General features: G+C 41.8%; 1 protein-coding gene and 1 pseudogene across 1 annotated transcript in view; both read left to right on the forward strand.

The window, feature by feature from the left end:
• The window catches only part of AGBL1 (AGBL carboxypeptidase 1), an 874,683-nt gene that overhangs the window by 380,094 nt on the left and 475,571 nt on the right, over positions 1–19,018 (forward strand). The window lies entirely within an intron of this gene.
• On the forward strand, positions 5,804–6,994 carry LOC138095545 (inositol polyphosphate 1-phosphatase pseudogene; annotated as a pseudogene).

The raw sequence follows: 19,018 nt of genomic DNA on the forward strand, positions 1-19,018 counted from the left end.
TTTGGGGAAAAACTTTTTATTCTATGTTAGAGAATAGCAGATTTACCTTGTTGTGATCGTTTCAGGTACACAGCAGAGTCACTCTGCCATACACATACATGTATCCGTTCTCCCCCAAACTCCCCTCCCATCCAGGCTTTCACATAACACTGAGCAGAGTTCCCTGTGCTAGACAGTAAGTCCTTGTTGATTATCCATTTAAAATATATTGATAGCAGTATATGCGTGTCCATGGGCTGCCCAGCTGGCTCAGATGGCAAAGAATCTGCCTGCAGTGCAGGGGATGTGGGTTTGAACCCTGGGTTGGGAAGTTCCTTAGAGAAGGGAATGGCTACCCACTCCGGTATTCTTGCCTGGAGAATTCCATGGACAGAGGAGCCTGGCGAGCTACAGTCCATGGAGTCACAAAGAGTCAGACAGGACTGAAGCAGCTAACACTTTACTTCACACATGTCCATCCTGAACTCCCTAACTCTCCCTTCCCCCATCCTTCCTCTCAGCAACCATAAGTTTGTTCTCTAAGTCTGTGAGTCTATTTCTGTTTTGTAAGTTCATTTGTATCATTTCCTTTTAGATTCTGCTTGTAAGTGATGTCATACAGTATTTCTCTTTCTCTGTGTGACTTACTTCACTCAATATGAAAATCTTTAGGCCCATCCATGTTGCTGCAAATGGCATTGCTTCATTCCTTTTCACGGATGAGTGATATTCTACTGTATATATGTATAGCATGTTCTTTATGCATTCCTCTGTCAGAGGACACTTAGGTTGCTTCCAAGTCTTGGCTATTCTAAACAGTGCTGGAATGAACATTGGGGTGGATGTATCCTTTCCAATAATGTTATGCCCAGAAGTGGGATTCCTTTTCTTTAGTCAACCGCCTGCAAAACCTGAGCTGCTCCATTAGTTGAAAAATAAATATTGGCAAACCTCATTGCCAGCTTCTATTTCAAAAGGCAGTGCCGCATAAGAATTGAGAATATAGAATATAACAAGGGGTCAGACCGATCTATCATTCAACTTCTACCATTTTCTAAGTGTATGGTCATCCTGAGCCCCTTCTGTTGGATGGCTATGAGGCTGAGTCAGACCATCATGCAGTGTGCCTGATGCATGATAGGCGATCAATAGATGTTGACATTCTTATTATCATCATTGATTCTGCCAAGCCTTCAAGTTTCAGATCAAAGTTTTCCTCTTTTTTAAGATCTTCTTTGACTGCACAGGGAAACTTCTTGACTTGTCTCCTTGTTGCATCATTTTCACTTGTTTATGCCCCGTTTATGAATATTCCTTTTTTTTTGCTAGCATTTCTCTTCCCACCTAGACTGTAAACTCTTGAGAGTAAAGGATGTGACTTAAATCATTGTATCTCTACAGCCAGACACACAAGTGTATGAGCATATGGGGACAGGCAGGGAAATTGCTACCTACAAATACTTTGATTAAAAACTGCTTGTGAATTTCTTCACTGGCTGTGTGGGAAGAAAGCGCTAGACAAAGCATTCAAGGCCTCGGTCACCTTTTTCTAACTAGTCCTCAATTGAACCTTTACATGAACCTGGCTATATCTGGCTTTTTGAATGGAAATCTAGAAACTCTGTTTGTTGCAAAGATTTTGACCAGCTAAAGCTCAAACTGCTGATTTCCTCTAGATGATAAGGAACACATTAAGCAGAGGGTGCAGTTTCTCAAATTCCATTGCTAGAATCGGCACTCCAGTCACGTGGCTTCTCTGCTTCAGTTCAGGTTAATTTCAAGGGCAGGTCACTTGCCCACGGAGGAACTTGAAACCTTGTATGGACAGCACTGTAGGTTTGCCTGTGTTTGTTTGTTTGTTTGTTTGTTTGTTTCTATGCTAAGGAGACAATCATTTCAAGTGCTGGTGAGAAGTTTTAAACCATCTCATTATCAGTCTTTGCAAGCCCTTTAATGGCACAGCTTCCATTGTGATTGGGTCTGAATTGGGCTGAAACTCTGACCAGTAAGACTCCTGTTCTTATTTCTTCTAAATTGCAGGTTCATGTTTATGGCTGTTTCTGTCATCACCAAGGAATCATGAGCAGGGTCTGCAAATTCCTTAGCTAATATTTCAGTGATTAGGGTTATTAAAAGAGTGTTATGTTCAATGGATGTGAGAGTGACATGGGAGAATTAAGAGAGATGAATGATCAGTCTTGACACTGAATGGGAACAGAATTTTTTGTTTCCCCTCTGTGAATGTAATTTGCCTAAATGAAGCAGGGAAAGTCAAGTGGATTGTGATTGATATTTTAAAATCCCGTTTCCAATCTTTGATGAGGTCAGAGGGTTACAGTGATGGTGGCTTGTCTGCATAAGTTTTGCATCCTCAGGGCATCCTGTTGCTTCTATTTTAATAAGTAGAATCTGGAGGGAATTAAGGAGCATTTGAAGAGTAATGTAATATGTTGAGAGCTTCCTAGGTGGTGCTAGTGGTAAAGAAACCACCGCCAGTGGAGTAGATGTAAGAGACACAGGTTCGATCCCTGGGTCAGGAAGATCCCCCGAAGGAGGGCATGGTAATCCACTCTGGCATTCTTGCCTGGAGAATCATATCAGGGACAGAGGAACCTGGTGGGCTACAGTCCATAGGGTCACAAACAGTCAGACATAACTGAAGCAACTTAGCATGCATATATTGTGTTGAATGGTGATCCCCCCAAAAGAGATGTGTGTATGTCTTAACCTTCAGAACTTCTGAATGTTTGGAAAGAGGGTCTTTGTAGATACAAGTAAGAATCTGGAGATGAGATCATATTGGATTGATTATAATCTCAAGGAGAGCCAGGAGTTACCAGAAGCTGAAAGAGGCAAGGAGGGCTTTTAAAGGAACACAGCTCTGCCCGCCTCAGTTTTGGCATCATGACCTCCAGAATGGCAAGAGAATAAACTTCTGTTTTAAGTGACCGAGTTTGTAATTTTTAATGGCAGCCCCAGGAGATGAATACAGTTGACTAGGATTTATATCAGTGTTTGTGTTCAGTTGCTCAGTTGTGTCTGACTCTGCAGCCTCATGGACTGTGGCCCATCAGGCTCCTGTGACCACAGAATTTCCCAGGCAAGAATACTGGAGTGGGTTGCCACTTTCTACTCCAGGGGATTATTCCCAACCCAGGAATCGAACCTGCATCTCTTAAGTCTCTTGCGCTGGTAGGCAGGTTCTTCACCACTAGCTCCACCTGAGAAGCTTAGGATTTATATCAGGGAGGTAGATTAAAAGGCCTAGTCAAGGTGTAAGTTCTCTTGCTGCTTATTAGGTTGTATGGCATTGGACAAAGATATTCTCCAATATCTGATTGGTTGGGTCATTGATAGATTCATTCATTCATCATCATGTACTTAGTAATCTTTTCAGTAAATACATTCTGACTTTCTTTTGTGCTCCAGCCACTGTGGTAGACATTTTGATGACTAAATGTATTTCCAATCATTAAAAAAAATTATACTTAATCAAAAGAGACCAGTTATTACAGTATGTGTTTGTTAAATTTTCTTTATCTGATTATAAATATTCTAATGGGAGAAAATGCTAATTGGAGAATGTTTAGAAAATACAGATGGGCAAAAATAATAAAAGTCACCCATTATTTCAACACCAAGGGATTAATCATAGTTAATATTTTAATAGATTTACTTACACCCGTTTTACGAATGTGTGCATGCTAGGTCACTTCAGTCGTGTCTGACTCTTTGTGACCCTATGGACAGTAGCCCACCAGGCTCCTCTGTCTATGCGATTCCCCAGGAAGAATACTGGAGTGGGTTGCCATGCCCTCCTTCAGGGGATCTTCCCGACTCAGCAATCGAACCCGTCTCTTATGTCTCCTGCATTGGCAGGTTGATTCTTTACCACTGGAAGCAAATATATATAATATTGAATTTTGTAATAGTGATATATAGATTTGCTTCCTCAGTTTTTTTTTTTTAAATAAAAGAACATGTATATAATTTGTGTTACTGTTTCTTTTCCTCATGCTAAAACTGTTCTTCAGAGACATCGTTTTTAATGACTCAATAGTAAATATTTTGTCACAAAGATGGAAAACAATTTATTTGCTATTGTCGGAATTTCAGTTATTTCCATGAATGCTATTGTTGTCAAACTTTGCTCATATCATTGATTATTACCTAAGTATTAACTCCCATAATGGAACTGCTAGGTCAAGCCTCTTAACGTTTTTCTCTCTTGTACCATGTTGTGCCAAATTATGCTTAGAGACATGTCCCAACTTGCCCTTTTACGTGAAGTTTGTGACAGTGCCCATGTCCTGAGCGTCTGTTCTGAAAGTCATAAGGAAGGTTGTGTGTTGCCAACATTCAAAGTTGCTCTCCTCTTTGAGTGTTTATGTCAGACTTCAGGTTGGTGGTCCTCATTATCAGGCTAATGTACATTTAAAAAGAAAAATCTCATTAACAGAACTTGCGGCAGAAATGATTAGTTAAATTTTGTTAAACAATCATTAAGCGCCTATGATAAGCATGAGACTTTTGTTATGTCTGGTACTGTGCAAAGATAAATGAGATGTGATTTATTGAAAGAGCACATAGTATTATAGCAGGATAAAACCTATGCATACCTATGAAGACATATATGGCCTATGAATATATGGCAAGGAAGAAGGCAGTATATACACTCATATGGACTCAAGCAAAAGGGGTGATGGAGTCACATTTTCTTGGAAGATATGACAAGGAGATGAGCCACCAAAGCAAGGCAGGATTTTAAAAGATGGAGATTATAAGGCCATAAGAACAGCATGAACAAAAGTCATAAAAGTCTAGGGATATTTAAGGAATGGTAAATAGTCCAGCCTAGTTGGAGCCTAGAAAGAATGTGAAGGACTTTGACCAACATTGCAACCAATTTTGAAACTTATTCTATTGGCAACATTACTGTCTGGGTATTCTTGTTTGTTTTTTCCCCTGCCATTAATAGTCCTGGGGACTGTTTTCAATGGATAGGATTTATCAGCCCGAAGGGAGGGAAATTATGGAATATGAAGAGGAAGGAAGATGAATATGATTTTTCTTAATTGAAATGAAACAGACATAACAGCTCAAAGAAAAAGGAAGAAAGAAAAAGCCATTCTCCTATCTTGGTCCTTTGACACATTTAGAAAACTTTTTAATGGTTTTGTGACAATAACCAATATCATCATTATCAAGTACTTACTATGCGGTTGACACATTTTTAGCCATTAACTGAGTGTCTATAGCAAGTGAGGCAGATATTTTAAACCACATTTATGTGTAAGAAAGCCAAAGTCTGGTAAGGTCATGTGACTAGTCCAAGATCACGCCATCTGTAAATTACAGCTCTGGGAATCAAACTTACATCCATCATTTCCAGATCCCACGGTCTTAGTACTGCCCCACACTGTGTGCATAGGACTCCATGGGCAGGACTTTCTTGGTTCTCCTATTAACTCATATCTCTGCATCCCTGGGGACGGAGAACTTGTGTTATCATATGCAATGAATGTCCAGTGGATTATCTGTTTTCATATTATTTTCTCTAGATCCTGTCAAACCACATCAAAACTACAGATCTTACGATGGGGTTACATCCTGATAAACCCATCTTAGTTGAAAGTATTGTTTATTCAAAAATGGACTTGAGGTCCACAGAGGAAAGGCCATCTGCAGGCTGAGGAGAGAGGCTTCAGGAGAAAACAACCCTGCTGACATATTGGTATTGGATTTCCAGTCTCCAGAACTCTGACAGTCCAGAGGCTGGGGGCTGGTTCCACCAGCTGCTGCAACTAAGAAACCAGGTTCAAAAATGTCAGATATCCTCTGGGAGCTGCTCCGAGTTTCTGAGAGAGCTGCCAACATTGCCTGGGTGTGCAGGCAGCAGGAAGCCCTTTTTCAGCTGCTGATTGAAGAGAAGAAAGAGGCAGAAAAGAACAAGATTTGCAGTTGATTTCTAAACCCTGGCTGATGGACTGGTCCAGGAAGTTATCAAACAGAATATGGAGAACAAGTTTCCGGGCTTGGGGAAAAATATTTTTTGGAAAAGAATCCAATTAATTTGCGAATGATTTTGGGGAAAAGATTACCATGAGACTGTATCCAACAGAGGAGGTACCAGCAGATCTTCCCAGCAAAGTCCTTAATGGTGACAATCTGAGGCCTTAGCCAAGACTGTGCACCAGAACATTTGTCTTCAGTGACCCAGCTTTGGATTCAGGAGAGATCAAGATTCCGCAGGACATCTTGGGAATCTGGGTGGATCCTATAGATTCAACTTTTCAGTATATAAAAGGTTCTGCTGGCATTAAACCCAACCAAGGAATCTCCCCCGGTGGACTTCAGTGTGTCACTATTTTAATTGGTGTCTATGACATACAGACAGGGGTGTCTCTCATGGGAGTCATCAAGCAACCTTTTGTATCACAAGACCTAAACACCCTCAGGTGGAAAGGACAGTGCTACTGGGCCCTTTCGTACATGGGGACCAAAATCCATTCCCTCTGCTTCCCATCTCTACACGAAACAGCAGTGAAAGGCAGAGCCAAGTGACCCAAAACCCCAGCTCTGAATGCTCCCTCCTGTTCTCAGCTCTCATTAGTACCAGTGAGAAGGAGACCATCAGGGGTGAGCACTGTCACGTGTGTGTGGAAAGTGCATCTTCTGGGCAGCTGGGGCTGGTTACAAGAACCTCTGTGTGTTCCTTAGCCTTGTTGATATTTACATCTTCGCAGAAGATACCATGTCCAGGTGGTACTCTCGTGCTGCCCATGCCATCTTCAGGGGTGGGGGAATGGTGGACTTAAAAGAATGCCTGGAAAGGAGCACTGACATGGGGCTTGACTTGCCACAGCTGGTGTATCACGCGGGAAATGAAGACGCTGCTGGAGTGGATCAGTGGGCCAACAAGGAAGGACTCATCACGTACAGATCGAAGCAGCTGCTGGAGACATTCCTGAGCCTCCTCCTCCAACACCTGGGCCCTATGGACACACATACATAGATGAGTTCCGTCCTCATGGGCTCCACAACCCAACTGTGAACCTCATTTCCATATCTCTGTCTTTTGAAGATAGCTTTGTCCTATGGATGGTCAAAATTCACCTTCCTCTTTTGGGGAGTATTTTTCCATTATGTGTTCACAATGCTAATGTTAATAAATGAATGATATTCATGCAGCAAAAAAAAAAAAAAGGACTTTACACCCTTGAGTTACTGAACATCACAGCTTAGCATAGCCTAACCTCCAAAGTGCTCAGAACGCTTACATTAGTATACATTTGGGCAAAATCATTTAACACGAAGACTATTTTACAATAAAGTGTTGGATATCATGTAATTAATTGGATACTGTACAACTGTACTGGTTGTATGAGTGAAGCGTGGTTGTAAGTGTATCAGTTGTTTACCCTCGTGTACACCTGGTTGACTGGGGGCTGTAGCTCATTGCCACTGACCAGCCTTGAGAGAGCATCATATCGCAAGAAAAGATCACATTTTGAAATTTGAAATGCCTTTCCTACTGAATGTATATTGCTTTCATACCATCATAAAGTCAAAATATCATAAGCTGAATTATCGTTAAATTGGGGACTGCTTGTAGATGGAAATTCAGTGGCCATCTGGTTCAATGCCCACTCTACTGAAATTCCCATTGAGTATCTCAGATAGGTATTTTCTGCTTCAAAACTTTGCTGCATGACACTGGAATGACATTTAATGTAGTTGAGAAGTGGAATGAAAGATGTAAAGTCACGTTTCCTTCTAGAGAGATTAAACATTGAATAGAAAAAGTAATGTTTGGATGCTGCTAGAGATATGTCCTGGAAAAGGCAATGGCACCCCACTCCAGTCCTCTTGCCTGGAAAATCCCATGGACGGAGGAGCCTGGAAGGTTGCAGTCCATGGGGTCGCTGAGGGTCAGACACGACTGAGCGACTTCCCTTTCACTTTTCACTTTCATGCATTGGAGAAGGAAATGGCAACCCACTCCAGTGTTCTTGCCTGGAGAATCCCAGGGGCAAGGGAGCCTGGTGGCTGCTGTCTATGGGGCGGCACAGAGTCAGACATGACTGAAGCGACTTAGCAGCAGCAGCAGCAGCAGCAGAGATCTGTCCCAGAGTCTTCTCTGTTGACTTCAGTTTTACCTGCCTTTCATAGTACAGAAATTCCATGCTAACAAGAAAGAAGAGATGTCTTCCTGACCCATAACTGTGATGAGTTAACCTACTTTGGTAATATATTTATAATCTTTTTGAGCTCCTTGGAGGAAAGATGAAATATGAATATAAAATAATAACAGAACTAACCTTCAAGCACTTCCTGAATGCCCAGGTGTGGTTTGAAGCTTAATGAATTTGTGTTAGTAAAATATTCTGAGATCTCAGTTGAGGGGAACTTGAGAACACAAGTGGTTATTAATTATTATTATTATCAACTCCTGCCCAGAGTCATGGAGATTGTTGATCCCTGCCATGTTTTATCCCCAGGAGTATGGTTGCAAATGTCAGTCCAGGGCACAATAAATATTTAATCCCTTAGAAGGATTTTAAAAAATATATTATTATCCATAATCTATTCTGAATGAATTACTTCTTCCCCTTGCTATTTCATCTGGTGATTCTTGGTATTTATAGAGGAAACAAACTACACTAAAATCCAGGCTGGACCCTTTGTGTTTTGTATTGGGTAGCAGCGCAAAGAAACTCCATGGATTTTTATTAGTTCTGTAATGTGAGAAGAGTGAAAAGGGCAAAAGAGTTTTATCTAAGGAATATTTTTTGTACCTTGTGTCATATGGACCGCCTCTTGCCACCCAGGACATTTGTTCTAGGTCTGTTAATCAGTTCACCTTGACCAGAATTTTTTTTTTTTTTAATCAGTGATCTGGTCTTAACCAAACCACAAAGCTTCAGCAGCCAAGCCAAAATTTGTTTCCTTAGTTTCATGCTTGCCCCAAGGAGGCACAGGGGGAGAAGTCGGTGGCTGACTAATTCTGCCTCAATCACTGTCTATTGTCACTGATCGAGAAGCACAATGGAAAGATTTGGGCAGATGGAATGGTTCCAGTGCATTTCCAAAGTGATTACAGCAAAGTTTCATTGGTTTTCCAGATACAAACATTTAGCTGTTAAAATAAACAAACTTCTGCATCCCTACAATTATCGCTTACCCCTGCAGATGCAGCTTAAATGAATCCCAGCTCATCTCGAATGCTGTGATGATGTCTCCAAATGAAGCGTCTTGCTATTTTAGCCAGAGAAGGAGCAGTAGGCATTCAGCTGAACGTTCTTGTGACAACGTCCTCCGCTTTCCGGTAGAAGTTTGAAGGACATTTCCAATCAGGTTAACGAGGACCTGCTGATTCAGGGCTGAAATGGGTTGGTTTACATCTTTTCACTTCAACCCATGGAAAGCCAGTCTCCTTTATCTACCAGCCAATCACAGCCTGCCACTGTAACATCTGGCTTGAGGAGCTGCCGGGAGAGGAAGCACTCTCTCTGTCCTCTTCAGCAAGTAGCAAGGGTGTGTAACTGAGAACCTGTAATTGCAAGAGTGCACAGACTTTGGCAGAAATCATGAAGGTGAGAAGACAGAGGAGATGGAACTGCAGGAGGAGCCTCTGTGTAACTTCCAAGGGAGCCCAAGGTGGAAAGAACCACACAGGGGAGAGTCGTGATTCATTTTATTTATTTACTTATTTATTTTTAAGTGCATTATTTTTTTTTTAATTTTAATTTTTACTTTATTTTACTTTACAATACTGTATTGGTTTTGCCATACATTGACATGAATCCACCACGGGTGTACATGCGTTCCCAAACATGAACCCCCGTCCCACCTCCCTCCCCATATTATCCCTCTGGGTCATCCCCGTGCACCAGCCCCAAGCATGCTGTATCCTGCATCGGACATAGACTGGCGATTCGATTCTTACATGATAGTATACATGTTTCAATGCCATTCTCCCAAATCATCCCACCCTCTCCCTCTCCCTCTGAGTCCGAAAGTCCGCTGTACACATCTGTGTCTTTTTTGCTGTCTTGCATACAGGGTCATCATTGCCATCTTTCTTCTGTGCATCTACAGAAGTTATTGTTAATGTATATCCAATGATGCCTGTGCCACATTCTTTTGTTTTTAAATATTAGCATTTTTAAAACTCATCTTTAATTGGAGGATAATTGTTTTACAATATTACGTTGGTCTCTACCATGTATCACCATGAATCACCCATAGTTATACAAGTATGTCCCCTCCCTCTTGAACCTTCTTCCTACCTCATCCCATCCATCTAGGTGGTCACAGAGCACCGGATTTGAGCTCCTTGCATCATAACAGCAAATTCCCACTGGTTATCTATTTTACATATGGCAATGTATATATTTGTATGCTATTCTCTCAATTGTACCACTCTCCCCCTCCCCCACTGTGTCCACAAGTCTGTTCCCTATGTCTGCATCTCCACTGAGATTGTTGTTCAATAGCCAAGTTGTGCCCAACTCTTTGCGACCCCATGGACTGCAGCATGCCAGGCTTCCCTATCCCTCACCATCTCCCAGAGTTTGCCCAAGTTCATGTCCATTGCATCAGTGATGCCATCCAACCATCTTAACCTCTGTCGCCCTCTTCTTCTGCCTTCAATCTTTCTCAGCATCAGGATCTTTTCCAGTGAGTTGACTGTTTGCCTCAGGTGGCCAAAGTATTGGAGCTTCAGCATTGGTCCTTCCATTGAGTATTAAGGGTTGATTTCCTTTAAGATTGACTGGTATGATCTCCTTGCTGTCCAAAGGACTCTCAGGAGTCTTCTCCAGCACCACAGTTCTAAATTGTCAATTCTTCAGTGCTCTTCCTTCTTTATGCTCCAGCTCTCACAGTCATATTTGACTACTGGGAAGACCATAGTCTGGACTATACAGACCTTTATCTGTAAAGTGATGACTTTGCTTTTTAACACACTGTTCAAGTTTGTCATAGCTTTCCTGCCAAGAAGCAGTCGTCTTCTGATTTCATGGCTGCAGTCCCATCCGCAGTGATTTTAGAGCACAAGAAGAGGAAATCTGTCACTGCTTCCACTTTCCCCCTTCTGTTTGCATGAAATAATGGGGCCGGATGCCATGATCTTTGTTTTTCTTAATATTTAGTTTTAAGCTGGCGTTACTGAGTTGTGCAAGCCCCTTTGCCATGACGAGGCAATAATCCATGCAGGGGGCATCTCCATTACTGGCCTGCAAGTATGTTTAGCACTACCATCTTTCTAGATTTCACACATATACATTAATAGAGCCACTTTCTGATTAGACAAAAGTTAGGAAATGATATTTTCCTAAATTGAAATTGCAAGGAATCATTCACGGATCTGGGAGGCACTAAGTGTCCTCTGAGTCCAAATGTATTCTTAACGAGGCGTGTGGCAAGTTAGGATGGAAACTGATTTGCTTCTGCATTTCTGGGAAAGCTGCCTCCCCATGGCATACTGATATGCTATTGCCTGAGTGGGAGACACATTGAAAAAGTAGCCTATTATCAATTTATCCTGTATCTTGTCAGGCACTTCCTAAGCTTTACTCCGCTTCTTTTGGGGTCTATTTCCTACAGACTGTATGACTGTGCTGCTCAGTCAAAAGTACACTATAAAATTGCTCTGAGAACATTTTCAAAGCTTCCCATGAGATCAGATAAGAATCACTGGAGGTAATTGAAAAAGTTTGAGAAGTTCCCTAGGTTGTTCTAATCTACCTTCGCTTCTCTGCATCCCTACACCTCTTTTAGAACCAGTGTGCCTGTGTGTGTTTCCTCCTGCTTATGGCTTGTAAGCTCTCGGGCAACAAACTTTGAACCTCAGGGATCTCTGAGAGCTCCTGGCAGAGAGCAGAGCACAGGTGAGGCCATGTGTAGAGTCACAGGCAAAGCAGGCTGTGCCAAGTACAACAGTCAAAGTCTCCTGAGTGAGGTGTTGGCTAATCTATTGGTGATCCTGCCAAAATCTTGATTGGGCCTGATGACAGCATGCACAGGATAAGGACAAGAAAACAATCTTATCTAGAAAACTGAGATTATAGTTTAGCATTTCATGGTACATTTTTTAAAGATATTTATTTGTTTGGCTGTGCCAGATCTTAGTTGCAGCACCTGCCATCTTTGATCATTGTGACACGTGGGCTCTTTAGTTGCGTCTTGCAGGATCTATATTGAACCACGGTCCCCTGCATTGGGAGTGCAGTCGTAGCCACTGGACCACCTGGGGAGTCTCATGGTACATTTTAAAAAGATTGTTTTTAATTGGAGGATAGTTGCTTTACAATGCTGTATCGGTTACAGCACTGTGAATCAGCTATAAGTATCCACATTCCCCCTCCCTGCCTCCCCTCTGTCTCACCCCTATGTCATTCCTGAGCACCAGACAGGCTCCCCGTGTTATTCAGCAACTTCCGCCTAGCTGTCTGCTTTATACATGGTAATGTATATGTCAGTGCCGCTCTCTCAATCTGTCCCACCCTCTCCTCCCCCTGCTGTGTCCCCAAGTCTGTTCTGTATGTCCGTATCTCTGTTTCTGCTCTGCAAATAGGTTAATAAATTCTGGTTGTATCACCTCTTAGCTGGGTAACTTTGGACATGTTGTTTAAACCATCTGTACCTCAGTGTTCTTTTTGAGAATGTTGAAAAAAATTAAGTTATTATCTTCAAGCATAGTTGTGAGGATTTAAAGAGGAAAACCCATGGGAATTCCCTGGCAGTCCAGTGGTTAGGATTCGATGCTTTCTTCATAAGGGTCCCAGGTTTGATCCCTGGTCAGGGACCTAGGATCCCACAAGCCTTGTGATGTGGCAAAACAAAGCAAAAAGCAACAACAGCAACAAAAGAAGAGAGAGAGAGAAATCCATGTAACCTGAATTGTTAAACAAGCATCAATCAGGTATCTGTGTGCGAGGCACTGTAGAGCTGTGATATAAGTATAGAGACAAGATCTAATCTCTACCTGTGTAAAGTGACAAGCCAGGAGTTCTTAACTTGAGGTTCATGGACCCTTCATGCTGGGTAATAGAAGCCAGTTCTCTAAAAATAGTGCTTGACACATAAGAAGTATTCAATTACTGTTAATTGTTTTTGAACAATTGATACTTAAAAAATATAATTCTTACTCTCTTAATGTTCACGTGCTAAGAAATCTGATTTTTAAGTTTAAATTTTAATTTTATATCCAAGTACAATTTTTTTCTGCCCATCTGCTCTGTAAAATTTCCGTCACATTTTTTATGGAATCATCTATTTTTCCATCATTTCTATGTAACTTTGTCTTGGTTCTTGCTTCTCTGTTTCATCTCTTCTGTACTGCTTTGTCAAATATGGTCTGTAATTTGCTATTTTGAATGAAGATGTTCCCAACTTTCAGGTGCAAACGAAAGTACAAGAGTATGTCTTTGAGTAACCGTCAAGATGATATGGTGTCCTTTCAGTCATCTTCCTGAAGTCACAGATTTTGTTCTTTAATACTTGACATTCATTTTCATGCAGGATCACACAAGCAATTCACAAATATATGTGCCATTTTTAATAACCTATTATAATGCATGAACAAGAAACATATTACTTTTTTATATTGCCAGGTCTTAAATAAGTGGTCCTTAATTTCTTTTGGATCTTGGACTTCTTTGATGGTCTGATGAAATCAACTATATCACCCAAGAAAAACACATATATACAAGCATTTTTGTACAAAAAAATTCTGGCGTCTATTACCCAACATGGAGGGTCCATGAAGCTCAAGTTAAGAACTCCTGACATGCCATTTTTCTCCAGTAGAGATTAGACCTTATCTGTATACACCTATCACAGCTCTACAGTGCCTGGCACATGGATACCTGATTGATGCTTATCTATTTGAACTTGACTTCTACGAAGGTGACTTCAAAGGTCTGTCTTCAGCCAGGGGCTTTATCTTAAGTGCCAGATACATATACCCGACTGTCTTTCCTCCTCCACCCAGTTCTCTACCTCAAAATAGCTAAAATGTCAATCAGCTTTCTCTGTGAGGGTATGGATTTGGAGACAAAAATCAATCCACCTAACTCAGCTGAGGGCTTCCCTGCTGGCTCAGCAGTAAAGAATCTGCATGCAATACAGGAGACATGCGTTCAATCCTCGGGTCAGGAAGATCCCCTGGAGAAGGAAATGGCAACCCACTCCGGTATTCTTCCCTGGGAAATCCCATGGACAGAGGAGCCTGGCTGGCTACAGTCCACGGGGTCACAAAGAGTCAGACAAGACTGAGTGACTAAACAGAAACAAGAGCAAACACAAGACAGCTCTTGTAAACCGCCTTGTCCCACACGGCCACTACAGGATACGGTCACCTCTCCTGCTGGGATGAGCCTGTATCCATGGATCTAAGCTGGAAACCTTTGTATCATTTTTCAACTCCTTCTCTCCACTACCCTTGTTTTAATTAATTATCAGATCTTAGTGTTTTTACCTCTTTAATACCCTTTATTTCATTTCCCCCTGGCCTAGTTTAAATTTTCACCATCTCTTGCTTAAATTTTAATACCAGTCTACTAATCAGCTGGGTTCTGGTTTCCCATTCTGTCTTTCTACCAGAAGTTATTTTCCTTTGATCCTAAAGCATAGATATGAATGCATTACTCCCTTGTTTAATGGTCATCAAGCCCTAGGTTTAGTATAAATATTCATGAGCCCAACTCAGACCTGTTGAAAGAATCTGAATCCCAGAACTCTATAATTAACGAGGTTCCTAGGTAGTTTCGTATATCCTCAGATTGGGAAGTTCTGGCCTAATCCAGTGTTTCTAACTTTCCCTCAGATTCCTCAGTAGCATTTCTTCAAATGTAAATTCCTGGGCTTCCTCCCAAAGGCAGGATTCAGGAGATTTGAGACAGGTTTTGGGGCCTGCATAGTAACTCTTTGTCCAAGTGTCTCTGATGCAGGTGGTCTATGTAATGGTCTCCAGCCTTTTTGGCACCAGGGACAAGTTTCATGGTAGACAGCTTTTCCTTGGACCAGGGTGGGGGGTGATGGTTTCAGGGTGATTCAAGCACATTACATTTATTTTGCAATTTATATGTATTATTACATCAGCTTCACCTCAAATCATCAGACATTAGGTCTTGGAGGTTGGGAACTCCTGGTTTATAGAATCACTCTTAAGCAGCCCTGAACAAAAGGTCTAAGCTTTGGAATCACACCTAGAGCTCTTCACAAACTTTGACTTCATTTCCTCCTCCTTGCCATACATTAGACCCTCAGGAAGGCAGAATAGTAGCTAAGAGGCTGAGCACCAGCCTCACACTTCTCTGGGTTCAAATCTAGGCTTTTCTGTTTACCAGGTATGTGAGCTAATTAAGTACTTACCTGTATACACCTTAGCCTCCTCTTCTTTAATTTAGAGATAATTACACAATTGCTGTTCAATTGCTCACTGACTCTTTGTGACCCCATGGACTATAGCACTCCAGGCTTTCCTGTCCGTCACTATTTCCCAGAGTTTGCTCGAACTCATGTCCATTGAGCTGGTGATGCCATCCAACCATCTCATCCTCTGTCATCCCCTTCTCCTGCTACCCTCAATCTTTGCCAGCATCAGGGTCTTTTCTGATGAGTTGGCTTAGCATCAGGAGCTTCAGCCTCAGCATCTGTCCTGCCAAAAAACAGTCAGGGTTGATTTCCTTTACCATTGATTGGTTTGATCTCCTTGCTGTCCAAGGGATTCTCAAGAGTCTTCAGCACTACAATTCAAAAGTATCAGTTCTTCAGTGGTTGCCTGTCAGTTTTGTGCCAAATGTTAAATAAAGGTAAAATATGCAGAGTTCTTCATATAATGTGGTGCATATGATACCTCCTGCATAAGGACATCTATTATTATTTGCCACTCCTGATCTACACTGTGGATTTGGATGTCTGACTTCTTTGCTTGGGTTTCCCAGGTGGTGCAGTGATAAAAAATCTGCCTGCCAATGCAAGAGCCTTAGTAGACCTGGGTTCCATCCCTGAGTGGGGAGATCCCCTAGAGTAGGGAATGGCAAGCTACCCCAGTATTCTTGCCTGGGAAATCCAGTCGACATCGGAACCTGACATGACTGAGCATACACACGTACTTCTTTGTTTATACTCTTCTGACCAGTTTGCCTTCTCTTCACTTTTTCCCTTCTATCTCTATGTTCTTCTAGGCCCAGGATACTCGTTACACCTCTTCTAACATCTTGCATAACCCATTCTACTTCTCCAACCCCCTTCCCTACTTGGGTTTTGTTAATCACATCATCATAATTGCTGTCACCTTTCCTTGCAGTCCTGTGTATGCTTGCCTCCCTAGCAGGGCGATAAGACCCCTGGACCTGAACACTTTCTCATTCAACTTTGTCATCCAGGCGTCTGGCACAGTCTGTTTCCCAGAGTGGGCTTGCAACAACAGTTGGCTGCATGAATGAAGGTGATAAATATGTGGTGAGCTTTGGGTGTGATTCTAAAGTTCAGACCTTTTGACCAGAGCTGTTCAAGGGTGATTGTATAGAACACCTGCATTACTGTTATGGATAAAGAAATTGAGAATAGCTATGAAAATACATTTTTAATATTATTTGAAAATCTTTCTTATAATTTTTTCTCAATCTCATTCCTATAAGTGAGATATTTTTCAGTACAGTTAATCTCCATGTGTCATTTGGGACTCAAACTTTCTTTCTCCTTCCTTCTGTCTTGAGGCTTGTGGATACTTGAGTCTTAGCTCTGCCTGTCTCTATTGATCCTATTCCTGTCTGCATAATTTTATTGAGCTCAAATACTACACATAGTGCTGGTGAGCTTTGACCACATATTTACTGGGTGGCTGAGTTCCCAGTTCAAGTCTAGAAAGCTGACCTTTATAAATTTCCATATTTTCTCTCCACATAAACTGCTAGAAGTTTATCTTATATCCTTTCATGGAACCAGCTGGAATCTGTAGATATCCAATGCTTTGTGGTTTTAGCCACTCCACTAGCCCTTGTGACCCCTTGCTCTTTCTTGCTCTGATCTGTCCCATCCTTCCTGACCTTTCAGAACTGTCCCCAGAAAGCATTCTATAATCAGATATGAAAAGGTAAAAAAGTCAGGTTGCAAGGAAATAGCAGCAAGGTGCAACATTTATCCAGAAACACATTTACTCCATCTGAAATATCCTTTTTCCTATTGTAGCTCTTTGCTTGCAAAAGGAGCTCCTGTCCTCTCAAGCCAGCTGCTCCTCAGCCTTGGGACAGCTAAAGTGAAGTCCCAGTTTTCTGATTCTGGCAGTGTGCTTGACACCATTGCCAGGGAACAGAATGATGATGGAAATAATAATTAATAAATGATATGACATTGTGGACTCACCAGGGACACTGTGTATTACTAAGCTGGATAGATGAAGAATATGGGTCCCTTAAAGACCTCTTAGAAACCCAGACAGCCGTGGTAATGACATCAGCTAAACATTCAAAAAGCAAAGGCCCTTTGTCTCCATTTAAGGGAAGTGGCTTCAGTCTAAAAGGAGATGAAGGCTGAGTTGGCAAGGAAGCCCAGAGCCATGCCAGAGAACAAGGCCAGTGCATTCAGGTAGCCCCTCCCTCACATCTGTAAAGGACCCAGAGGCAGGATTTTTCCTGCAGTGGTACAAAGACTCATTGTGGATGAGTCCAACACTACCCAAATGTCATACATTGAATGCATTCTTTCTCTGAGCATCCAAACTTTATTTGGATTTAAATCCTAGGAAAGTAAGAAAACCCAGAGAAGTGCCTAATGGGGTGGCATGTGTTGAACTTGACTCATCACTGAGAGAACACTGGTTTGCGGTCTTTGCAAAAGTATCTGGATGGGTTTCAGGTTCCCCTCCTATTCTTTTTCCTAAATGAGTAGGTTTCACCTGGTTGAAGCAAATAAACACTAAACATCATTCACTAATCCTGAACATTTTTATTCAGGTCCCAATTTGGTTTCCGGTCATATTGGCCCACAATTTTAGCTGTGGGGTTTCAGCTAAACAGCAGCTGGGAGTTGACAGCAAGCCAGCTGCAGCCTGCTAGAGCAAACACTTGAGCTCCTAAATGTATAAAAATGATAAAATGACTAGACATATAGGCTTCTAATTGCACTCAGCAGTCTGCAGCTGGGAAGTCACCAGGAGAAATATATTCTGTGCTGTCATCCAGCAATCATGTACTCCACCCCAACTGAAAAGCACTTCCCTTTCCCCACCCCCAAGATTCAGCCAAAATGCAAAGTCGAGTTCCAGTTTCAGACAAGGTTCGCTACTTATTGAGGAACTGACCCAGCTCCAGGCTTGTAAATCCAGTCAAAGAAGGAGCCAGGGTGATGCACCAGTTGAAATTTGAGGGGGAAATGATGATAAGCTGATGCTGGAAAATAAGACTCAGATGCACGTCTATGATGAGATCTATGGGGGTCACAAAGGTAGCCCCCCAGTGCAACAGAAAGCATATGAAGGATTCAGAGTACAGCCTCTTGTTTCTTTTCTTTGACTTTCCATGTCATCTCCTTCACTCCTGTCTCCTTTCCTCTCCTTTTCCTCCTTCCCTCTGCCCTCCAGATACATGCCCTCCTTTCTTCAAACAACTGCTATAACTCATCACTCTTGTCTGTAAGGCCTGTTCCAATGATAGGGGGACATTCATCTTTCTTGAGCTTCTCTCCAAGCATCAAGAAGGCAACCGTTTCCCTTATGTCAAGTATTCATGCTTTCATCTAAAGTTAATTTTCCAAACATTTGTTCTTTATTTCAAAGTTTAAAAAAACTTTTTTTTTCAGATTAAAATTATTTCCATAAATAGGGATAAAGCAAACCCACTTTCTTGAGTCCATTATTTCAGGTGATTGTGATTTCTGTGCACATTAGTGTTCCTGAGTATTATTTGAATATTTGCTTATGTACTTGTGGGAAGCTTCCCTGGTGGCTCAGATGGTAAAGAATTTGCCTGCAATGCAGGAGACCCAGGTTTGATCCCTGGGTCAGGAAGATCCTCAGGAGAAAGAAATT

This window comes from Capricornis sumatraensis, chromosome 19 (assembly GCF_032405125.1).
Source record: "Capricornis sumatraensis isolate serow.1 chromosome 19, serow.2, whole genome shotgun sequence".
In the NCBI taxonomy this organism is placed as follows: Eukaryota; Metazoa; Chordata; class Mammalia; order Artiodactyla; family Bovidae; genus Capricornis; species Capricornis sumatraensis.